Raw genomic sequence first — 19,423 nt, 5'->3', positions numbered from 1 at the left:
CTAATCCAACATGTCCATCATGATCCAATGGCTTTCACCCATTCATTACTGTCCCGGTTTTGCTGTAGCAATGCACCATAAGATTTGGACAGCTGATAAACAGAATATGCCAAACTCTGAACTGAGAAGTTTGGATTAGTTTCAGAAAATGCATGTATTAACTTCTTTGTTCACTTTTTAACTTTTTTTTTTTTTTTTTTTTTTTTTTTTTTTTGGGCAGAGGTAACAGACAAATCAGGTTTTTACTAATTTTCTTCTTTTCTTCATTCAAAAAACTACCGAACACAATCCGCCCTAAAAACCTGAAACCTATGCTAGTCTTTGCCTGGGGCAAACAATCTAAACCTACAGTCAGTAATGGGACTTCCACTATGTTCCTTGGGAAATTTTCCAGCAGTTTAATGAATAATATCATTAACACATTGTTGTGACTGTCCAGCTTAAGTTTTTTTCTGCTCAGCTTCTCTTCATGACACTTGGTTGTATCTTTCTGCATTTTACTAAACATTTTTTTTCTATCTTTTATCATTACCTCTAAAAATCCTTTATAAGTCCTTTAAAAATCCTTCTAAAATTCTTTAAAAATAATGTATGTCTCAAGCACTCAATCATCTTTCTCATATCTTAGCCATCAATTTCCATACAATTTTCTGTATAAAGAACATCTGCTATTCCATTAATATATTTTATTCTCTTTTTTAAATTGTCATGTTTGCAGATAGAAAATGCATTAATGTCTGTTAAGAAGTGTCATCAATAAAAAGTCATTATTTTTATAAAGTTCATTTTACCTGTGTATCTCACAGTTTATGACAAACATTGCACACCCAATTCCTTATACGCTCCTCTGGCAAGGGTGTGTAATACTTGAATTGTAAAGCACCGCTTAGAAATTCAAGGTTCTACTTTGACTGAAGCTGGTCAGTATCTTCAAAAATCAGGCTACATGATTTTCAAGTTGAATATTCAAAAATGTAGGTCAAAAAAAAGCAATTTCCAATTTGGTTCCATTAACCTGCTATAATCCTACATACAAAATCAAGCAGGTATATGTTTACGCTTCACAAAAAATATATATATTTATAACCCATTGACTTCAATGGGACATAAACGCATTCATCAAGTACAAGTATATTTTAGACGAGAGTCTTAATTAATAAATAGTATATTCAGTGGGCACATACTATACCAATTCACACATAAATGTTGTGAATAAAATTACAATAATGTTTCTTCACAAAAGTTGGAGTATCACTTCTCCTTTTTCTGTTAAACAGGAATTGAAAGGGACTAAAAGCAATGGCCTAGTCTCATCACAATTGTTTCTTTTTGTTAATAACTGAGGTGACCCAGAAATGCAGAAGCAAGCATTCAGAACAAAGCGGTCAGGCTTTCTAAGCTGACTATATCAACCTTAGGTGAATCATAAGTATAAAGCCTCAATCACTTGTAGCTGATGAATGAGAGAATTTACAGTGATTCTCCACCTCTTATTTTAAGCAAGCATCCCTCACGACTATAATTTATCCCCCCTAGTTATTATCTATCACTTATTTTAAGAGATATTGTTTGATTTGTTCATTTGTTGATACAACAAAGGGTGTTTGAATTCATCAAAACTGTGCAAGTTTTGTTCACTTCTACTGCAATAGGAAGTGTCCATGCTCCCCTTGTCTGTTCATTTAGTAGGTCACTGGATATATACCGCATGTTTTTGGACCGTGGGCCAGCCTTGAAGAGCCTTAGCTGCAGCTTCATTGTGATCTGTTCTGAGGAACATTTGTGAAATAGTCCAGAATTCTCATGTGAGATCAGGTAACAGCAGTTATGCAGCATATTTCAATCCATAAGATACTAAAAGATGTATCTCCAGACATTGTACTGATATGATATCAGCTGCCATTAAAATGCAAGAAGGTGATTTTGAGACATGTTTCCAAAACAGCAGCCAGCATCCTGCACAGTCAGCTGTTTGGTATCTAAAGGTGATTTTGTCCAACAGATTTATCATAGGCTGAGTACTGACTGTATAGGTATCTAGTGTCTACTGGCCTGCTCCACATAGGTACAAAGCAGACAGTGAGCGTGGTCTTAAGTAGCATTTAGACGTTATTTATGTGTTTGTAATTGACTGAATTACAGCTCAGTACACAGCTTACAACCACGACAGCAATCCTTAGGGAACATTCCTTCAACAAATCAAGATACAACCTGCTAACTGTCTCATAAAGATAGGGCTACCTGTTCCCTTATTCATTTCATGCCTCTGAAGACATTATTAGAAAAACATTATTCCTCCCTTTTTGTAGATCTGCACAGCAGACGTCAAACAAAACCTGAGCTAGCTTTTTCCTTCATAAACAGAAAGAAACACATAAACCAACAAAACCTCTTAACAGGCTGGTAAAACAAAATCTTCAACTTGGCAGGACAACAGGAATAACAGAAACTGAAGTTGCCATCTTCAGAAAGCAGACACAAAAGATTTTAAATACACCCCAGTTCATTCATGAACCATACCTGAACATGTGCTTCTCTATTTTTTGTTTGTGACACTTCTGTATTAGCATCATTAAAGTGATTCATTATTATTTTAATAGCCCAAGCTTGCAGGTGTCTTAACAAAATGTCCAATACCAAAACAACCCTGGGACTTAGCTGCTTATGTTCCAGTCTAACAGATAACCTCATTTTTATATTTTATTCCCCAATTAATAGAAAGTAAAATTCCCCTTCCTAGGTAAAAATCTTCATGTACTATTCTACCCATAATTCATTCACTTCTGCGAAGTAACAAAACTTCTAATTAACGAGGCCTCTCTGGGGCCTGGTTAACTTCTACTTGCACTGCTATATTGCTGAAAACCTTAATATGGTCAACAACCCCCTAAAAAGAAGAGTCTTTGCACTTTCTGGAATGAGAAAAGAAATGATTTTGCATGGATCAGTAAAGATAGCAATAATTGCCATAAGGCTTACTGTAATTTATGCAGAAGAAGTTTCTCAATTGCTCATAGTGGACTGTCAGATGTGAGACAGCATGCAAATGGAGCAGATCATAAAAATAATTTCTAGCCTACATTCTAAGAACAAGACTCTTGAAACTTTCCTTTATTGCTAAGGAATGCAGAAACAGAGACAAACAATGTGATTCCTAGGAAAGTACCAGAATTGTATTTTTCAGACTCTTCTACGGAGCTGCAGCAAACTAAATACAGTTTTCCAAGATTTATGCAAAGCTATCTCTTTGTAGGACAAACAGCTCATATATTGCCAACAGTATACTGGTCTTCTGTCAGTTTAGGTAACAAAGTTTTGCTCGAAAGGGTCTATCATTCTCTGTGGCCACTGGTGCCTTAAACCATGAAAACAGAAAAGTTTCTTGTAGTTGTTAGTTACTATACAGCTGAAAGCTAAATAAGTTATAGTCTGTCTCATTAATTTCAGGACTACAATGAAAATAAATTATTTGGAAAAGTAAAATTTATACAGAAGTTATGTACTTTGAACTTTGGCAGTTATAGTAGATGCTAGTCTACAACTTTTACAAATAAATACTTGCTGACAGCTAATTGTCTAGTTTCTATACTGCATGCCTCAGCAGAGTATCATATATATGACATTGAATACATCATTTCAAGCATTTTCAATCATTTTCTGTCACATTCCCAATGACATCCAGCTTTCTAAGACAATGTTCACTGAGCTGATTTTGAATGCATTGAAATACCAAAGCATAGCCTTCCAATGTTTTTAACTATTCTGTGATTCTATTATGGTTTTATATTTGGATAGTCCTGTATGGAGCGAGGAGTTGGAGTCATTGCTCCTTGTGGGTTGCTCACAACTCAGGATATTCTCTTCTGTGTTTCTATAATTCTACTCCTGTTTATCTGTACGTATTAGATGTGGGACTCATCTCAACTAAGTTTAACCATATAAACTTATATATCTAGTCTAAGCTAGATATCTAATGAAATCATCTAATGAGAAAGATAAGCGTTCTCAGAGAACAGCTAATTCAACTTGCTTAGATAATGTATAACATGGGTTTTGAAGAGGAAAGAAAACAAGTAAATATTTGGCGTGGAAAGGAGTAAAGACTGTATTGATGGTATGTTCTAACATTTCCTGATACTACTCAGTGATACTTTTATAGCATCTCTGAACCTTTACCTCAGCCATGCTGTGGTTATCTCGGAATCTCAAAAAGGTAAGTACCTATTTTCTATGCCCTTACAGTGCAGGCTACATTTACAAGTCTATAAACTTGTTACCTTGATTTGGGACTTGTGCTCTACATATGTCAAAGGAGAAAAGTAGACTTCTCATGTGGGTACGCTGAGCTATTCTGGATGGGCTTTGTGGGGATTCTAGACCCCTCTCATAAACACCTCAGTGGGATACCTAAACCTAATGAGAAAAGACATGTGTCATCAGTTCTGTTTTCTTCTGAAAGCACTCTATTCCACTCTCAAATTCCTCAATTAACAAGAAGAATAATAACCCAGATTTTTGTGATGCCCCACTCATGATTAGAAGGGTGAATGAAAAGATGCTGACTAAGAAAAGAGGAGCTCCACACTGTATACCTGCCTGTCTACCTTTTTCTATTTAACCTGCATTACTGAGTGACAGTAGACATCCCTCTTTTTTTTTTTTTTTTTTTCCTCTTAGGAAAATACATTGCTGCTTCACCTGTTTCTCACCTTGTTTTACTTTACTTATCTTTAGGAATTATGCCTTGGAGGGATTTTCTTTGCTATTCAGAACCTGACTGCTGAAGATCGGTGGCTTTTACGTTTGCCTGTCAATGGCAGATGTTTGTGTAATCCCATGTTCCATACTCAGAGTGCTGGACATTACAGCCCTGACATTTGGCCTAAGATTGAGGATTTGCTATTAGTATTTCTCCAGGAAACTGACACTTGACAGACAGGATACATAATCCATGTTCAGATACACTTCTTAGTGAATTGATCTCCTTTGCAAGTTGATGTGGGCAAAGACACAAATGTAGTAGATCACCAACTCTTCCCCACCCACCATGTATTTTAATAAAATGCAATATGCATCATAGCGTAAGCTATGAAGCATATAAATCTGCAACATGCAGTTTGAAACTTGCTTACAAAACATTCTGAATGCCTTCCACATTTCCCTAGTGTTTATTTACTTATGCAGGAAGCCTAGAAAAATATTTTGATGTATTGCATGCCATAATTTTTAACATTACTCAAAATGTTTCAAAAGATTTTTAGGGAAAGTTAACCCACATCAATCATGACCCTGACATGAAAAATTACTGCCAACCTTTAAATAAAAAAGGGAGAGGGAGCAAGGACTCTTATACTGATGCTGAGTTGTTCAAAACATTCAAAGTGTTATGTACATGCTCTGTCTACAATGGAACTATATAAAAGGAAGCCAATCATTTATTACCATGGCAAATGTAATTAAAGATCTTTTATCTTTTCAACTTATAGGATCCCAGAATGTGCACTTTATATAGTGAGAATTATATTTAGTAACTATTGTATTAGTAACTATAGTAACTCTTTCTACTTTAGATTAACATAGATTTCAATGAATTCTCTGGGAGCTTTTCAAAGTTAGTAAAAAAGTGCATTCCAGCTCTCTGAGATATGTTTCTCCTTCTACATTGTATCTCCCCAGCTGAAGATGTACCTGTTATCCAAACAAAAGATGATACTAGAGTAAGCAAGTTGACCTGCTTTTCCAGTATTCTCTTTAGGAATAACAAGGAACTACGTGCCAAGACCTGGTTTCTCACAGGATCTGAGTGCAGAAAACTTTCTATTTGGTAAGCACAAACAGCATTGCCTCCAGCTCTGTGCCAGAAACTCATTAATGTGCCTAACAAAGATGGCATATATCCTGTAATTTGTCAGAGAAAAGTAAAACATCAGAAGTCTGTGAGTTAGGTCGTTAGGTCAAATCCCTGGATCTATGGAGTTTGAGTCAATTTGATTGGGTCCATTTCTGGGGCACAGAAATAAACACGATACAAATAAGGAAATGTTTTTTTTTCTCTGATATTATGAAAAACATTAGACTTGAAATATTTCAGCTGTACATTTCTCTAGACTGGGTACTTTTAAAAACCTTGTTATTGCAAATCCAGCTTATTTCAAAGCCTTGATCCGCAAAGCCTCTTTATACACAGATTTCTGTTTTGTTTTGTTTTGTTTTTTGCAACACATCTAAATCATATAATCTAATTTATTCAAAGTTCTGACTGTGCTTCTCAGTCCCTTTCACCATTTCCACAAGTTGTTCAAACTATAAAATTTCATGAAAATACTGCATCTACCTGAGGATATAGAAACTGCTCTTCTTGTCCAACTTGCTGTGCTATTCTTGCAGTGGTCAGATCCACCTATGAAAGTCCTATCATGCTCTTAAATCATGCAGTTCTGTATATCGTAGGGAAAGAGAGTAAGACAATATACTTCTGTACACGGTGGTAATTTTGCATGTTTAACTTGAACTCTTACTGTCAAACAAACTAGAAGTATTTTAACTGAGCTAATAAAAGGCCTAGGAATAGCCAGCATTCTTAAAATAACTACCCCAGGACAGACATTGATGCTACAGTTAATTTAAGGAAAACAGTTTCCAGTAAACATAAAGAAAATATGAACTCTGATCACAAATAAGAAACTAAGTGTAAATAAAAGCAGATGTAACTAATCAAGGAGTTCTTCTCTGTGATCTCTTCTTACTGCCTGAAACTTAAGTATAAATTTAGTATTCTTCATCAGTAGTTAATGAGAAGCCCAACATCAAGTTTGTAATTTTGAAACTTTAATTCAACTAGTAAACCAAAAATGTTAAAAGAGAAACCTTACAAAGAAGAAGATGAGAATTGTGTGTACACACACATTCCTCCTAGTCTTAGTTCTCAGCAGCAAGCTGGTTTAATTCAAGAACAGCTCCTTCTCAGCTTCTTAAAGGACTGGTCATCTGTCAAGGTCTCTTTTTCAGAGGTTAAAAAAAATAGAAATAAAAAGGTTGACTGTACAGATATTTGTAGTTCTCAGTCAGTCTTAGAGTTATCTCCTTTGCTTTAGAGAACTCTGAAGCACCTCTTGAGTTTTAGTTTCCTCATTTTGGGGAAGTTGCCAAAAGCATCTCACCTTCTCTTCTGCCTATTTTTAGTAATTGTCTTGTAATGGAAAGGAGCACTTCAGGAGAATCTATTGGCCATGTTAGATTATGTCTGACCACTGGACTGATGCTCTAAAGGCTTTAACTCATGGGATCCTGTGTCATAATTCTTCTTCCACTTCATTTACAATACTCCTATTTTTAGCATCAATGTGAGACAGACCCAATTATATCTGAAGTTCAGCAGCATATAATAGGTGTCTGAATTTGACTCTTGAGTTATTCTAATCACCATTTTCACAGTTTAACATCATTTTCACAATGCTATTTGGTTTTAAACACTCTGGACTCAAAGTCACACTCTTAAAATCATGTGTTTTCAAAAAAAAGATACATAAATGACTAATTAACCATCAGTGTTGTGACATATGTTTGGCAAACATAGCATAACATATGTCATTATATTTTAAGCAACTGAATTTTCCATCAACATTTTTTCTGATTGTTGGAATCAATAATCAAGAATGAACATATAGTCTTTGTAGCTGTGTAAATCTGAAAAAGCTGCTTTGAAACTGAGTCTTTCTTTCCTAGCTGTATTTTAAGTTCATTTCACTCATTTTATCTGTGCTTCTTTGAATCTTCATGGGCTCCTGTCCTTCAACAGTGATTTCCAACCTCGTTGTAGTCATGCTCCACTTGAGTCACTAATGCTCCACACCTGACTGTGTCTAACTGTGAATAGGTGGGAACATGGAACCCTTTTTTTATCTGATTTATTTTCATGTGGACTATTAGCAACCAGTTTGCATTGCTACAGCAATATTTATCAAACCCAATGCATCCATCTGAAATACAGTCTCATATATATAAGTCTACCAAATTCTGTCTGGATTTCCCAGAGAGAACTGTCTTCATGTGTGTAGTGAAGTGAGTCCTGTGATATTATAACGTAACTCTGATATGTCCCAGATTGCTTGGATTTATTTTATTGCATATACATAAAACAGCTGTGCAGTACAAATACAGTTGGTCTCTTGGAAGCCTCTCTGAAAATTTGTTGACACATGGTAACTCTGTAAGGTTGAAAACTCTATAAGGTTGAATGTTGTTATGCATACATGTGGAACTAACCAGGCTGCTAGGTGTCAACAAATCCCAGATGCTCACTGCAAATATGCTGATTGGTAAGGAGCTAAAGGCATTCACCAGCCAGATTCATGTTACTATATATGTTCAGCCACAAACATTCACTGTCATACACTCCAAAGTACTGATGTGTTCATTCCCTTTAAGCTAGGCATGATAATAGGGAGTTTGGACAACATGGAAGAAGGGAAATGGATGCACCAAGTCATGCCTAAGAAGCAGCACACTTTACAAGAATATCTATCCTAAAAATAGTTTTAGCCCAGAAATTTTTGGACCTCTTTGGATAGGTTTAACTTTCAAGGACTTAATTAAACCTTGTATAGAACTGTAACTAAAACATTATTCATGAGATAAAATGTCATTACTTCTTTCAAGTTCAGGTGTAGAAGAGAAAACTTCAGTTACATTATCTTCACAGAACCTCATAGTAGATTTTGACTTGTGAATGCTGTCCTCCACTGTACATATATATCCCATTAATGTCAGCAGCACATCAGATTTGAGACCTGCTGTACAAATCTGAGAGGAAATTTTTGTTACTGGAGAAGATTTCATAGTGTCTAAAAGATAAAGAACTGTTTGCACTAAGATTTGAATATTGTTCCCAGAGCTATATAATTAGTCTTAAATGTTGTAAGTTACAACTCTGCCATGGATTTGCATGTGTAACTCTTGGTGATTAAAGTGGGATATGAAGAGCAGAAGTGAGCTTTTGTACTATATGGAAAGCAATATATGAACCTGTGCCCACTGAAATCATTGATAGTACTTTTTTTATTTTCTGGTTCAGGATTTTCTCCAGTGTCTGGCTGAGTACTCAAAAGATTCATTCTCAGAGATTCTATTCCATAACCCTTTTCTTCTGGTTAAAGATAAAGTATTTTCAAGAGGAAAAAGTAAAAAGAGAACCCAAATAAATGCATAATTTTAATATTCTATCCCTGGCATAAAAGGAGAAAGAAAGGTTTCATGCTCCTGCTGTAGTTTTGATTCTAAATCCATTGTAAATACAGAATGAAATGTAAATCCATTGGCTTTTCATGTTGTGAATTTTACAATATTTTTAATATTGATTCAGCTTTGTACTGGAAAGTATCTTTCATTGAAACATCCATAAACAGTTGAGGAAAGGGTTGAGGTGATGTCTGCGTGTCTGCTAAAGCTTAAACCCCTCCTGTATACAGCCAGGTGAAATCCAGGAGTGGGCAAAGTTACGTAAATCACACCCTTCTACATGTATGATCTCCAAGATTTTATGATATGCTTGCCTTTACAATTGCTGTTCCTTGGTTACATTTCAATTGAGTTCTCCCTACCTGTATCACTGTCTTAAGTATTTTTCACTTCTCTAATGTCAAAAGCTCTTCTGTTGAGAGGACTCAACAGGAAGTGGATGCAGGGAGTATGAGTTCTGATGAGATCCTTTAATCCACCCCTAATCCCACTCAATTAAAACTTCATTGATGACAGAAAAATCATTAAGTGCTGAAGAACAGGAAAATGAGTGAAAACAACCCTGCATGAGAAATTAGTTGCATGACTTTTAACAGGGGTGTCTTGCTCTTTCCCCAGTACACCTCCTTTCTTTGCCATTCCTGGAAAGTGAAGCTCTTAACTCTTTAAGATGAGCAGTTAAAAATGTATAATCTAGCTGGCATCTTAAGTAATGCAGCTCTGACTGTTCAGGGAGGGGTATGGACAGAATATCCTAATATCACACATCCCACCATAGCTATGGGAGATGGAAGGAACCAGAGGTTTATGTGAAGTGTCCATTCAGCAATTGTTTTCTTCTTCTATAAACTATAAGCATAATGCTATTAAACTGTGCATCTACATTCTATCTATGAATGGCTGATTACCAGTGTATTACCTTGTAATTAATTTCCAGATAGGCAGTTTGCAGAGATAAAAGAAAAACCTACAACAAAAATAAGAAAAAAAAATCATTATTTTGTTTATAAATAAATTTTGATACAATTCTTTCATTTTTTTCTATTGTAAAAGGCAGAGGGAAATTATTGTCTGATATCTCTAAATTTAATGTGTCCATTTTTTACTTTACCTTATGAATTATGGGGAAGAAAATAAAGCCAATGTTTGATGATAGCCCTCCCCTTTCTTTGCACATCCTTCTCCTCTGATACCTTTCTTTGTTTTTTAGGTCATAGGGAAATCGGACGAATAGTAGAGGATGTAGAAAGAGCTCTTTCTAAAGCAGGTCTAAATGGTATTTTCTACTGGGAAACCCAGAAACTGCAAGCTATAGATGTTGAGTACAGTTAATTTGTCTTGAAGCAGCATTAAATCCATTTAGACTACATATTCCCCCTCTCCCAAAGAGCACACGTGTTATGGAGCCAACAGCAGTACAGTGACCAGTTGGACTTTGTTACTGGTTCTGGTAGTGTCCAGAGGAAAGCCTTTGGAAACAATCTTTTTGCATGTCTATGCTGAGAATCTACAACATTGCAGTTTTAGTTTCTCATGGATTCTTCGTCTTAATTTTCTTCTTTTCTTGACCTGGCATAGCCCTATTTATCATCTCAGATAATCCCACAAGCATGAGGAGGACATCAGGTAATTTACAGAAACTTAAGACTCAAGCAGTTGTGAAATTCTTGGACTTATTTGTTCCTCCTTTTGATTTTACACTGGAAGGGCGTGTATAGACTTTCATCTTTCTTCATCACTATCAAAAAAAAAAAAAAAAAGAATGTCCTGGTACTTTTCCAGGCAATCTGTGTGCACCTATAAACTGAAATGAATCTCATAAACATTAACCATGTTGAAACAATACGCTCGCTGTTTGCAATCACATTATAAACAACTTAGATGTAAGACACAATTTGTAGACATCTGTAATGTCGCTGCACTACACATGGAAACCCCACCTCCACACTTAAAACGCAGACTAATTATCAGCACCTATATCTTTTGCCTTGTATACAAGCATTCAAACAGTATGTGCAATGTCCGGCAAAGTCCACAAGGCATTGCTTTCAATAAGTACTTCTTCATCAAACAGTGCTCATAGTTTACTGCTGACCACTTTTACACTCCTTTCATGGCCCTTCTCCCTGTTGGGTACACGCTCATTGCTGTCTACTGGAAATCGCAGATTGCTGAACTTCGTTGCTATATGTTTAAGTGCCATGTTCAACGCCTTGTATTCTAATTCCTGTTTAGTGTCTTTAGGCATTGCAGTACAAATAATAACTCATGGGTCCTGACCCTGCAGATACTTCCTAGTACAAATAATATCCACTCAGACTGGAAGTATGTCCAAGAGCAGGCTGATGATTTGCGCAGCTGGCAAACAAAGGCTCAAGAGATTCTTTAGAGGTTTCACCTGATAATCTGGGGAACATTGCCATGTCTGTATTCACTGGCATTTATTTTGATATAACAAAAACTTTAGAAAGATATGCACCTTCCAAGGATTGAAGTACCTTGCAATTTCCAAGATTTCCCTTGGATGGCTTGGACATCATCCTGCTTGCTCCTCACCCACCAGAGTCGCAGTTGGCTGCCAGTCATCAGCTCCAGCAACAAAATTACACAATCTGCAAATCTTCCACAACTCCTCCAAGTTCTATTCATAGAAATATACTATGATCTACATTCACTGGTGCTAGTGCCAGCGGTAATTTTAGAGGCGACTTGGCTGGTTTCTTCTGTCTCCTTTTTTGCACTATTTTGATACAGGTTACGTAAAGTCAGAGTCAAGACCTTGCTGAACAATTTCTCTATCATATTACACTGCAGACTTGTTGTTTTTAGCACATACTCAGTGCTGTTGCACAGAAATCCACTAGCAGACACTCTCTGTCAGTTTATTGTGTGTTTTGTGTATTGTGAAATAAGAAAAATGACTCCTGTGCTGTTGTTTTGTTGTTTTTTTTTGTGTGTGTGTTGTTGTTGTTGTTGTTTTCAGGAATAAAGACTAGATAGTTTGATTAGCCCAATAAATAATATTCTAAACTCTGGTGTGTTTTTTTTGTTGTTTGTTTGTTTGTTTGTTTTAATCATGTAGAGAATTTAGTTGCATAGGATTCAGAGAACACATGTGACAGTTAAATTGGATTCCTGAGATGTCAGATCCCTTATTATCAGTATTACCAATACACTGGTTCCCCTTGTCTCAGTTTTCCCATCTGTCAGATAGGGTTGAATTTCCTTATTGGTTGTATGAAGACACTGAGGTCTACAGATAGTCAAGCTATTATGATCAAGTAAATTGTGGTCAGAGTTCATCTTGTAAAAGAGCATTTGCCAAGAAGCTTTCTACTGTTGACATGTATAATACGTAGATATTCTACATTTTCAATAACTACAAATCTAAACACTCTTACAGACTAAGCCTAGATCTCTGGAAAGAGATGAGTTCATCTACCTAATGTCTGCTGTTCCTGGACACCAGGACCTGTTCACTGACAGCTGCTCTTTTACCCTTCATTCCTCTACAAACACAAATTACAAAGGGTGCAGCCATGTATGTGCATGCTATCTTATAACCGTGAATAAGGAATTTAGTCTTTTCAGCAATTCCAAGGAAAAAACTACAAGCTGTGATCTCCTCCATGGCTTTGCCACAAGCCATAAGGTGTTCAGCTTCTGCAGCAGGATGTATGTGGAACAGCCTGGGAAGCAGCCTGCACCACAGGAAAGCTGTGGTTTGCCCTGCCCAGCACCTCTGCAAGACGAAAACAAACCTCTACAGCTTTTCTGTCCTCTCTTCCTTGCTCCTTTAGCCTGCTCAGAGAGAGAGTTGGTTCTCATGAGGCCGCTTTTCCCATCAGCTATTACAGTTGAGGAAAAGCATTTCAAAGTGCTTGGCTGAGCATGGAGTATGAGCCTCTCTAGCCCTCTGCAATATAGGTAATGGGTTAATATCTTTCTCCCAACTAACATATATATATATATTTTTTTTTTTTTTTTAATTCAGTTTTGCCAGAGTCAGCATTTCCAGCACCAGAGATTTTTGTCCAGTCCAACCTGGAAAAGCACACATGAAATTGCTTGACTGGGGGAAACAGGAGTAAAGGGAGAATTTTGTACTTGTGAGACAGGTACTATGGTAAGTCAGTAGGCTGTAGAAAAGCCAGGATAGCAAACAAACAAACAAAACTATATGAATCAAAGTCAAAAATTGTCTCCTCTGGTGTGTCATCATGGAAGAAAGCAGCACTAATTCAGAGACAGCTGATCACACACTTTTGATTCTGTGTCAGTTCAGCTAGAGAAGATGTAGCGCAGCTCTAAAAGCAGGATATGCAGGATAATGGCAGACTACCAAACCCCAGGTCCATTTTTACCTGCCACTGCAGATACAAGACTAGAAGTGGGCCTGTTCAGCCTGGAGAAGAGGAGGCTGAGGGGAGACCTCATCGCAGTCTACAACTTCCTCGTAAGGGGGTGTCGAGAGGCAGGAGACCTTTTCTCCATTAACACCAGTGACAGGACCTGCGGGAACGGGGTTAAGCTGAGGCAGGGGAAATTTAGGCTTGACATCAGGAGGAAGTTCTTCACAGAGAGAGTGGTTGCACACTGGAACAGGCTCCCCAGGGAAGTGGTCACTGCACCGAGCCTGTCTGAATTTAAGAAGAGATTGGACTGTGCACTTAGTCACATGGTCTGAACTTTTGGGTAGACCTGTGCGGTGTCAAGAGTTGGACTTGATGATCCTTAAGGGTCCCTTCCAACTCAGGATATTCTATGATTCTATGATTCTAAGTGGTCCAGACAAAAATTGTGAGACACTATCATTGACATTCAGGAAATGTAAAATGGCTTAAACCATTCCTAAAATATATTTGCTTCCTGAGAATAGAAATACGGGGTCACTTCTGTGTTTTGTTCTCATTTCATGTGAGCCTCACAGGCACTGTGCTCACCAAGCAGTGAGAGGAAGTGAGACCACAGCCTGGATCTAGCACTGATGTCATGAAGGAGATACAATCCCGTATGCCTGCCTTTGTTGCAAAATCTTGTTTAATTCAGGTACAACATGGGATTGTGACACTGCTATACATGTATTTCCTGATCTCCACTAGTTAGTAGAATTTGTGTTGTAAAATGTAACTGGAGGAGAGAGTAGATGCCTCAGACCACTGAGGAAAATTTTGTTTCTTCAAGTCAACTTGAAAAATAATTGTATTAAAAACATGAATGCTCCTAAGAACTTCTGTGGAAAAAAAATTAACAGCTTCAAGAGATCACTACCAAATGTCACCAGTTCATAGAGAAATATCCAGAGCAGAGTTTCTTAAGAGACTGCTAGACAGTTTTCATGCAGACTTCCAGCTGAAAAACAATTTTGATGGAAAAGAAATTTCACTTAAAATGTTTATTTGCATTATTGTATCACTTCATTATTTTGAAATTTTTCATTTTGTTAGGACTTGAAATATGAGGGTTTGGTGGTGGGAAAAGAAACAAAATACATCAACAAGCCTTGGACATTCTTTGTGCCACTTGGAAAAGACATTTTCTTTTTATTTCTTTCCTTCTATTGGAACTCACATTTTTCTGAGAAAATTCATTCAGATAAATTTTTTCTTGCAGAAAAAAAAAAAATATATATATATATATAACTAAGCTTTTAGAATATAGATTTCTAGTTGTTTTTTTTTTTCTGTATAAAAATTTTATTTACTATTAATAGGATTTTAATGGTGTCCAGCTAGTACAGAAAGAAGTTACAATCATCTTGCCAATATGTAGTCAAGTACAAAGAATAAGTAAAAAAAATAAAAATGAAAACCATATGTTTATAAAACCACATTTTTTAAACAAAGAATAGCTGCGTTATTTGTTCTTATGGATTGTTGCGGCTTGCCTCTTTATGAGTTGCTGAATGACAACTTAATTTGCAAGTGGGAGAGCAAAGACTATAATGTGATAATTTATCTCCAAATGAAGACAGAGCAGGAACATACACAAAATGAATCAGCTCCCTTCATAGACTGGTATTGAAAATAGTCTTTTAGTAAAAAAAAATTTCACTATTTAAAAAAAACTGTTGTACTATTGTAGTCAGCTGAAGTAATTTCTCTTGTCCTCTTAATGGCCTCTTTACATGGGACACTAATACACCATTTTTGGTGCATTTCATAGGGCAGTATATGGGTGTGCTTGAGAGGAGAAGAGGGCATTTTAATATGCAAGTCTACTGGTGTTATTGGTTTTTTAAGAATCAGAATGATCTATATTGTTTCCTAAATTGAGCCTACATATCGTGGTATTTAGAAACATGTTGTGTCTTGTTAAATTTTTTCTGTAATATAGAACAAGAACACAATAGCTTCAGTAAATCAAACTAAAATGAGTGATTAAGTACCTGATTTAATACTGTGCATTAATTTTAGTTCAGATGGTCCTTGCTTTGTTGTATAATAAAATTGCACACAAGACTACATCATTTGCATGCTGCAGCAAGGTGCATTATAAAAATAATCTTAAATTATCAAGACCTGAAAGGGAACAATTGTCAGGATACAGTGCCCATGTGTCAAAGACAAGCCTTTAGTGAGGGTGCTCCTTATTTAAGAGCATGTACTTTGTTGCTTTAGCAATTCTTCCTTTTTCCTAAAATCCAATCATAGTGACATCCCTTTAGGTTTCTAGAGGCTTAGCCATTAGTGCTCCTCCTGCAAACCGTCAGTAACCTCTTACTTAGCAAGTTTTAAATTTCCCTGCATCTATCTCAAAACTACAGGTATACTGTATCACATCCTTCCAAAGGATTCAGAGCTAAAAGGAGAATTTCTTTCTAAATTACTGCTATAAAATACTTTATATCTACCCATCTCTCTGCAGGGTCCTGCTATCTTCATTCAAGCGATTATTCCACCTCTCCAGGCTTTTATCTTGGCTGCTAGTTACTCCTTGCTTCATCCAAAATCCACAGCTGGCTTTGGAAGCAAGGCAAACAGCTCACTGGTAAACGCACAGTATATTAGTTTTATTGGGCTATAAAACAAAAATGGCTGATTAGGAAGATAGCGGACATGGTCTGTTGAGAGCCTTGTGGCCACCTCACCATGTGGAGCCCATGTCATGCCTGCAAGGCTGCCTCCCTGCGATCCTGCTGCTGCTGCACGTGGCTACTATGAGCAGGGCATAGCACCAAACACTGCATCCATCAAGAAGAGTTTCAACACTGCTGAAAGGAACCTGGTTTGTGTTTTTTCTAGCCATCAAAGGCCTTTTGTTGCAGATTTCTTTCAAGCTGTATCTTGCCTTTTCCCAGTGCTGAGAAAGCCACCACCTTTTGGGCTGCTCCTGAAACCTGAAGGCCTCTTCAGGGTCTTGAGGAACAGCCATTGAGCCAGGTAAGAACCGCTGCCCTCCACTTGCCAGCTCAGCATGAGCCTTTAGATCTTCCTCAAGATGCAATGGAAAAGCAAATGCACCAGGTTGTTAGGTGAAGAAGTGGAAGGGCCTTACCAAAACAGCCTGAGTGCATGGAAAATAGGCTAATGCACGTGTACCCATGCCCATGGGAGAAAAGACTGAGCATGTACAAAGGATGCCTTTGTACGGTGTGCATCTGTGTGGTGCATAATGGTAGAGGCTGGAAATAATGGACAAACATGGTAGGTTACCACTGAGGAAAGTGTTGCAAAGACATAGGGGTGACTACACAGGGGTATACTTATTGTCATGTCTTAGTCCTTGTAAATCTTAACTGTTTTGCTACAGTATTATTCAGAGCAGTATTGATCAGAATTAAATTCATGTTTATCACAACTCTTCTTCCTCTGCATACAACCACTTCACTGTCCCCCCAGGAAAGACATATTCCAAAAGCATCACAGAAAGGAGAATTAATTTGTATTCAGATAAATATGGGTTTTGTCACACAAGGGGAGAGCATAGCTTCATGCTTTACAGTGTTCTGCTTCTTAAAAAGGCAAACATACTAATACAAAAACAATGATGTCCTAGCTCAACTGTTGACTGTTTTATAATAGAGATGACAATCTCCTCCTGACCCCCCACAGATCATCAACTTAAACTCTGAAGCTTAAGGCTTCATTACCCTTGTAACTCTTCAGTAGTAAGGTTACAAAACTTAATATGTTGCTCCTGACACCTAATCCCTTTTTAATCCTCCCAAAGGGCTTACTTTGGCTATTTCCATGGCAGTGGTTCCACCACTGGTTGGTTGCACACTGCATAAAACTGCTTCCTCATACTCTGCCTGAGCTTGTGGACATTGATTCTCACTTGGTGTTCGCTGATTTACAAATCAGAAGAGGAAGGTCTCTGATTTGTAGAGATCTCCTGGTCCTACTGTGTTCAATTGGAGCTATGGGGTGCTGAGCCTATCTGTAAATCAGCCTCTAAGTGGAATGTCCATTGCTCGATAAAATATTAAAAGCCTGTAATTAGAGCATAAATTGTAGGAAGTGCTACAGTTTCTCCAGTCAAACAATATACACTTCTAGAATTTATCCATAACTATTCATAGATAGATACCCCTAGATATTTCTTGCACTTTTGTGTTTGTGCAATGACAATTATTAAAGAAATAACATCTAGCAGCGAATGCTATACAGTCATTTTCATGGAAGCAGCTACATCCCTGTAAGGAAGCAGCCAATTTGGCTAACAGAAAACTCTTTCTCATTAGCTTGTTTTCAGTTCTTCTTGCTTGAGAAACTTCCTTTGTTCTCATCAATGTGACTTTGAAATGAGACTAAAGTGAAAAAAGCTGGCTGGCACAGAAACTTCTCTTACACTGTACTCCAAGTATTCATAGCAGAATTTGTAAAGAATTTGCAGTGATAGGAGTCAGCAGTCAAGTTGAATGATTTCCTATAGATGCCAGGTGTCCAAAATAACAAATTTAAAGATCATACCTTAAAAAATATTTAAAATCTAATCTCCATTAAAACCATGTGATGAATTTGACCTCAAAGTTGCCTTTTCATAGAACTTATTCCATATGATTTTTGCCTAAGTTGAGCCTTATTTTGATACTTGTTAACTGCTCAAGATTCCATTACATAATTGTCTGTACTAGTATTCACTGTCTCCTAACTTAAAAAGGCCTGTGAATCTGATCAGCATGACACTTTTCCTCTCCCACATCTCTAGTAAAAGTGTTATGAGTCTATATCCAACAAAGATCATTGTATCATGCTTGTTGTAACCTCCCACACTGTAATCTTTCATGGTGTTTCAGAAAAAGGCTGAATGCTTCTCTTTGCTGTGTATGGAAAACCAAATTAGAGATACATATGAGTAAATGCCTTAACTGACCCATATTAGGGAGAAAAGAAACAAAAGAGCTGGAAACAGTTTCTTTTCTTTTCCTGACTGTTACAAATAAGCCTTTTTTTATATATATGTGTATTTTTCAGTCCTCATTTTCTTGCACTCTGTTTCCAATAAACTCACTGGAGATACTTTAGACTTTTTGTTTCTCTCATGTTTATGTGTTAATCATATTATATGACAACGGGAAATACCTGAGCAACAATAAAAGCAGAATGCAAAGCAAGTATGGCAAACATAAAGGACCAAATTCTAATCCACTTAGGTTAATGAGCTGGTTATTCCTGCCCAGCATGACTCCCTTTGAGCTCAGGACACTACTTAGAGACTTTAGCAACAGAATAAACGGTATGAAGTTTCCTCATAGTTTGTGTGAGCCTCTATGAGCATAATTATAAGACACCAAGCAATACAGAATGATGCCAGAAAGAACTGGCAGCACCTCAAAAATCTCTTTTGAGGAGTGCTGTCCGAAGGCAGGGAGCAGGCTCCATCTTCAACAGCAAAACTCCTGGGAATTGAATGGCCCAGGCTAAAGCTGCCCTCCTTCTCTGACAGTCTCTAAGGCAAACTTTAGGTGACATGACCTGCCTCTCCAAGGACATGCCAGTCCCTCTGGGGAGCCAGGGATCTGTCTGGTGGAAGGAAGTCACCCCCTTCATGCCCCAGCAGGGGGGACTGCATCCTCTCTCCTAAACTGTAAGTTAAAATCCATCAGTCATTTTAAATGTGTCATACACAGAGCTCTAGCCTACAGCATTTGAATAAACAGCATGATACTGGTTTTGTATTATTTTTCTTTCATCTACTAAATAGTCTCTCTTATGCACTCCAATACTACAGTAATGGGCTC

At 37.2% G+C, this 19,423-nt stretch overlaps 1 long non-coding RNA gene across 1 annotated transcript in view; it reads right to left on the bottom strand.

Moving 5' to 3' along the window:
* LOC140002346 (uncharacterized) overlaps positions 1–19,423 on the bottom strand; it is a 33,764-nt gene that overhangs the window by 7,340 nt on the left and 7,001 nt on the right. Inside the window, exon 2 of the long non-coding RNA XR_011808722.1 lies at positions 10,157–10,204. This is a non-coding gene — a long non-coding RNA (uncharacterized lncRNA). The remainder of the gene's footprint in view (positions 1–10,156; positions 10,205–19,423) is intronic.

Source organism: Anas platyrhynchos, chromosome 4 (assembly GCF_047663525.1).
Source record: "Anas platyrhynchos isolate ZD024472 breed Pekin duck chromosome 4, IASCAAS_PekinDuck_T2T, whole genome shotgun sequence".
NCBI lineage: Eukaryota > Metazoa > Chordata > Aves > Anseriformes > Anatidae > Anas > Anas platyrhynchos.
Note: the sequence above shows the minus strand (reverse complement) of the source record. Positions and strands in the feature narration are given on the sequence as shown.